Source organism: Lathyrus oleraceus, chromosome 6 (genome assembly GCF_024323335.1).
Source record: "Lathyrus oleraceus cultivar Zhongwan6 chromosome 6, CAAS_Psat_ZW6_1.0, whole genome shotgun sequence".
Taxonomy (NCBI): domain Eukaryota; kingdom Viridiplantae; phylum Streptophyta; class Magnoliopsida; order Fabales; family Fabaceae; genus Lathyrus; species Lathyrus oleraceus.
Window position 1 is genome coordinate 406,232,670 of NC_066584.1, and position 6,709 is coordinate 406,239,378.

The window sequence follows — 6,709 nt, forward strand, 5'->3', positions numbered from 1 at the left end:
ATTTCCCCTTTTCTTAAGAATAAATAAAATTTGACGGCGACTCTGTTAGTCATTCGCGAGCGTGTGATGCGCTTCGCGAGGTCGTGTTTTTTTGAGATGCGACAAACTTAATGGAGAAAATACCTCAAAACTAGTCCCTTAGTATAGACACAATGATGATAATTATCTTATTGACTACCGATATTAGCCCATTTTCCAAGTATAGCCTACACAAGCCCTAACCCTCATTACAACCTTAAAGACCTCAAAAAGTGTGTGTATTATGCATATTGTTATTTGTTTAGCATATATTCAAGCTTATGGTATAATTTTGCATAATTAGAATCTTAAGCAAATAAACACATAAGCATCTGGGAGATTTGGTGAGAATGTGCAGTGAGGTGACATGTGAAATAATATCATCAGGTAAAAATGTGGAAGATCAATCGACCTCGATAAATAGACAAAACTCAAGGTAATAGTAAGAGAAAATTATAAATAAACCAAGAGGTCTAGAACTTTTAATTCTTGACTTTATGTGAGCTAGTATACTTATGCCCACGAACCTTAATACAATATGATCTTGAGATTTTTACAGGCTTATCCCAAACTAATGATAACTTTTACCCCCAGGCTAAGCTAACGAACAATTTAGAGATTTATGACTTATCTCAATAACCAAAAACAATTCTTTTTCTGACAAATCTTAAGAAACCAATCACCGAAATTCTATAACATATTTATCTCACAAACCAAACTCGATCTCTTGAGAGTATCACACTCTTAAGAACTTAAAAGACCAACACGACCACTAACCCAAAATTCTTCCTTACAAGCAAAGCTTCACTTATAAACAATACGGTAATATCAAGTGAAAAGAAATATTTTTCTAGAGAGAGAGACAGAGAGAGAGAGAGAGATTAGATAGATAAATCCCAAAGAAATGGTAAAGCGTTGGAAAATGGTGTGAGATGAAGAGGAGGTGTGCCTCCCTTATATAGTAGTTAGAAAAACCATAAATGGAAATGATCTACAAGCCAAATTAATGAGCCAATCGATTGATACAAAGCTCCAATCAATTGGCCAACTCAGTTTTAATCGATTAGTAACCCCAACTAGGAAGTTTAAATATAAAGTTGTTGCAAGTCATTAATGTGTTGCCCTTATCATTTGGTTAATCAATTAACACTCTTCCAATCTATTGGCATAATGCTCCAATCGATTGGCTAACTCAGAAAAGTTTTGCCAATCGATTTGCATAACTTACCAATCAATTGGTTAGTTCAAAAATAGATTGGAAAAAGGTTTTGACAGCTTTTTAATCATTTGGATTGGCTTAAAAAATAGTTTTCAAGATACAAACATTTAAAAAAATATTATAGGTGTGTGTATGTATGTGAGTTGCCTTAGTACTTCTAAGCTACTTCTTTACTTTTACAATACTCGGGTCACTCAGACAGACAAACATATATGACCTTACGAGCTTTCACACTTTATCAGAGACTTCAAGATTCTTTGTTGGATTGCTTTTGATTATGTAAGCACCTTGATCTTGAATCTCTTTTTGTTGATGAGACATGAAATGTTTCTCTAGATAAATCGCTATCATCAAGGTTGGAAGTTATTGCCTTCGCCTTTACTCATTGTTGTTGTTATCAAAACTTCAAATAGATCTTCATCACTAGGGATGCATCATTGCGATGGTATATGGGTATAGCTCGAGCATTCATCACCGACTATTAAGAGTTGGTGAAAAAGCTCATAAACACATTTTTTGCCAGCAGACACATGAATATGTCCATCGTCAGTCTATTCAACATCCAATAGGGCCCTCAGATTCGCTAAGGGGTTATCTTGCCCGCTTCAATGAAGCCACCAAAAGGTTCGTCCCCCCTAAAACAAGAGTTGTTTGTATGGGTGTTCTAAAGCGGTCTTAGGGCGAGACATTTCAACAAATCCATTGCCTAAAAACAACTTAGTTAGTTGGTAGAGGTGCTCACCAGGGTGGAGTGCTACATAAAAGGCAAGGAGAGTAATGCTGAGAAAAAGGAGCAGGACGTTAAAGAACATGTTCCTGGAGTTAGAGTCTCATATCATCAGAAGAAAAGTAATCATGCATGTCCTATTAAATATGAAATAACATTCAAGTGAGTAGATGATATGGTGGAGAGCTTCACGTCTCTAAACACTTGTTAGGAGAAGACAGTGTGAAAGGTTCTCCATCTTCATAACATCCATGCTCTTCCATCCCCAAAATTAGACATTATGGGGTATGAACCAGGAAGATAATGCAAATTCCATAAAGTTAAAGGACATCACACCGAAAGAAATCGAGTGGTTGATCCAAGAGGGACACCTCAAGAAGTATGTGATGAGCGACTCATCCCGAGGGTTAGAAGGATCCAACTCCCACGGGAGAGAATACACAAGAAGCCTCAAACCAGGAAAAGGAAATTAGGCATCCACCAGATAAGATAACAAAGTTGCATGCAACATGCTAAACACTATCCCTGAAGGATTCACCATGTGCGGGGAGATTAGCTCCGCCCGTAAAAGGTACACCTGCCAAATACTGAATATAAAAGATCTCTCTAAGGAGCTAGATAAAGGCAGGCCAAAGAAACCATAAAACGAGATCACTTTCTCCGAGAAAGATGTCGTCGTGATCCAATTGCACAATGGAGATCCCATGGTTATCATTGTTAGGCGTAATGAATGGGAAATCAAAATAGTTCTTATAAAACCAAGGTAGTTTTGTGCATTTCCTCAACTAGGATGCATTTGAGAGGACCCTCCTCAACCCAGATGACCTAAAACCCTATAAGGGATCGCTAGGTGGATTCTTCGGGGAGCAAGTGCAAGTGAAATGCTACATAACACTAAGGACCCCCTTCATGACTCATGGGTAAGCTAAGGAGATTAAAGTCAGGTACATGGTCATTAATACCCCCTATTTTTACAATACGATTATAGGGCGTCCAACTTTTAATCAGTCGGGCACCACCTTGTTCATTTTTCCTTTATGCATGAAATAACTGCTCTCAGACGAATGGGTTGGAGTCATACAGGGAGATCAAGAAATCGCAAGGAAATGTTACATAGAAAGTATCAAGCTTAAGAAGGTTCGAATCTTGGGAGAAAATGTCAGGAAGGTTGGTTTAGGAATAAGGCCATCATGAGAAGCTCATAGGGGGGAAGACACTCCTCAACAGACTGGCGAGGAAATTAAAAATTAGAAGCCTAAAGGTAAGGTCCTATAATGTCATTTACTTTACCGATATTCATGTATTTTCTTTACCACTAGTTATTTGCTATTTTTTTATTAGGCAAAGCATTATGTCTCTGCCACTTAAAAGAACATGTTGTTTTTATTGGGATGCACTCTTTTCCCTTCATACCTGACACGAGACGGGGGTTTTTAGTAAGGCATCTCACTTCATTATTCTTATGAATCTGCATTACTACCAACCATTTTTTTTTCCAGGAAATCCAGAGGTTTTAAAGAAGATTGCCCATAGAGGCAATAAAAAGTTGGATCCCTAAGAGAGATCTTTTCCGCCATTAAAGGCAACAAAATGTTGGATCCCTAAGAGAGATTCTTGCCGCCATTAGAGGCAATAAAACACTAGATCCCTAAAAGAGATATTGGTCGCCTTTAGAGGCAATAAAATGTTGGATCCCTAAGAGAGATCCTTGTTGCCCTTAGAGGCAACGAAATGTTGGATCCCTAAGAGAGAATCTTGTCGCCCTTAGAGGCAATAAAATGATGGATCCTTAAGAGAGATCCTTACCCCCTTAGATGTAATAAAATGTTAAATCCGTAAGAGAGACCTTTGTCACTCTTAGAGGCAAAAAAATGTTGGATCCCTAAGAGAGATCTTTGCCTCCCTTAGAGGAAATAAAATTTTGGATCCTTAAGAGAGATCCTTGTCGCCCTTAGGGGAAATCAAAATGTTGGATCCCTAAGAGAGATCCTTGTCGTCCTTATAGAAATAAAATGTTGGGTCCATAAGAGAGATCTTTGTCGTCCTTTGGGAAATCAAAATGTTAGATCCCTAGGAGAGATCTTTGTCGCCCTTGGGGGCAATCAAAATGTTGGATCCATAAGATAGATTCTTGTCGCTCTTAGAGGCAACAAAATGTTGGATTCTTAAGAGAGATCCTTTCCACCCTTAGAGGCAACAAAAAGTTGGATCCCTATGAAGGATCCTTGTCTCCATTATGGGAAATAAAAATGCTTGATCCCTAAGAGAAATCCTTTTCACCCTTAGGGGCAATAAAAAATATGGATCCCTAAGAGAGATATGCGTTGACCTTAGAGGCAACAAAATGTTGGATCCTTGTGAGATATCCTTGCCACCCTTATGGGAAATCAAAATGCTATATCCCTAGGAAATCCCTATTGCTCTCGGAGGTACTCAAAAGGAGGGATCCTCATGAAAGATCTCTCTTACCAAAGCACTAGACAATGATGCAATCATAGAGAGGGGTCAAACAAATAAGAGTAGTGATCAGTGCATTTTGATGCATATTCTTTTAATATTATACTTAAGCATTTATCTAGTTTGTTTTATTAATTTTACTACTTTATTGTGTTTTTAAATTTAAGTTTATTTTTGCCTTTATTTTAATTTCATATTTTATTTTCAGCATTTATAATTATTTGATACTTATTCATTGTGCAGACCATAAATTGAGCTACAAGAATCAAATTGATGCATTCTGATAGGTGTTAGAAAGCCAAGAGAAAGAGATACAAGTTTTGTGTGGAAGTCAAAAACCGATTCGGAGTGAAGAACGGTCGAATAAATCGTTGAAGTTTCAGACTTAAGAAATATTTAGTTATGGGTCGGTTTTTTTATGTTTTTCGACCCGGTTGGGTTAGAACCTAAATGGTATGTTTTTCCTATACCTAGTGGCCACTGATACTACTCACAGACACATTCACAATGAAAGCACATGATCTCAGAAGTAACAGTACTCCACAATGAAAGCTTAGGAGGAACAAATTCACCATGTATTTTTTCTCCCTCGCTTATTACGGGAAAACGTCCCAAAGGATTATCCCCCCACCTCAGATTCTTGGGAGGGCGTGCTTCACCATCCCGAGATGTCTCACACTATTTTTTCCATATTAGTAGGAAAATCCTTGGGAAAAGGAGGGGGGAACCCGTCTGTTGCAGTATGACTTGCATCTGAATCAAACGTTTTCTCCTATTACCAACCAAAGTTTCAGTCATATATTCTGCAAAAAGGGAGAAGGATGAAATTTTATCAATGCACATAAAGCTTAACCAAGCAATTTTATATCCAATCATCATCTTCTTGGTCCAAGGTAATTAGAGTACAAGAGCTCAAAGTATGGAATCAACACAAAATCTGAATCCTTTATTGCTCAACGGGGGGAAGAGCACTCAAATCTATCCTTTTGATAAGTTGAGGATTTGATGTCCATAATAAAGGAAATCGATGGGCGCCTGTCGCCCACATGTTCACTAGAGAGGCATCGCCTCGCCTCCTCATATGCACAAACCTATATTTCCAATCCTTATAAAGTTCCGTATAAGGTTCCAACAAATGCCTACCTAGAAGGGTACACAATGTTATCCAACCATTGTTAGGGATAATATATATGCTAAAGAAAAATAAGAACACACTAACGGTGGGGTAGACACCCAAATTACTACATATTATATGGAAGGCTCTAAGGATGCTCCATGCATTGAGGGTGATATAAGAAGGTCCAACATTAATGGTAATAAAAAATTTGGCCTCAAAGGAAGTAAATGAAGGAGAATTGCGGTCCAAAACGCAGCGGAAATTAAAATTTTTTCCTTTAGAGATCCTTACGAATGGTCATGATCAGTGATAGAATATTTACCTCTTGTGACGATTGAAACCTTTGGTGCAGATCTCTTGTGACGATCAAAACCTTTGATGCGATCCACGGAGCGATCACGAACGTTGAACGATGACAACGTCTCTACTCAGTCCACACGAACGGATTCATTCAATCTCAGTGCTAGCTGGTACGAATGAAGGCTTTGAGTGAGAGAGAGAGAGTGAGAGAAAACGAAAATAATGCAACCGTAATAGAATGCTTCTGCACAAGGGTTCTATTTATAGAACCACTTGTGTGGGCTTCAAGCTAAAAAAGCCCACTTACGTGTATTTTGGCCCATATCTTATAATATGCCCAAAATCACTTAAGCCCATGGTACCTTACCATATTTCGTATTCTACTCAAGTACACCGTACCTTACGATGTTCTATAATTCACTTAAGGACACCGTACCTTACGGTATTCCTTAGTTACTCTATCTCTCATCAATCCGTCCTTTGTGTGTGACCCTGTAGGTTTTCGTGACGTTGACAATTATATTAAATCACGCATTTAACATAATAAACAGTGAGTGGTATCTAGCAACACATCACTGCTACCCAAGACACGAAAATGTCATGTGATCTGACAAAAACCTTTATGTGATAATACTTATGTGTATAATTACCCTTTTGCCCTTTGTCTATATTGAACACAAGGCATAGACCATGTCATCCTTGTCCAGTTCAATATTGGGCCCATAGACATTTATCCTGTTATGCAAGATGGGCAAATTCCATCTAGGTCACTCATGTCCCTCAGCATGCTTCGTGGAGTACCCACCAACTGTCTTTATGGTTATCTAGTTACGGACAACGTTTGATCAGCAATAAAGCACTCGACTCTACA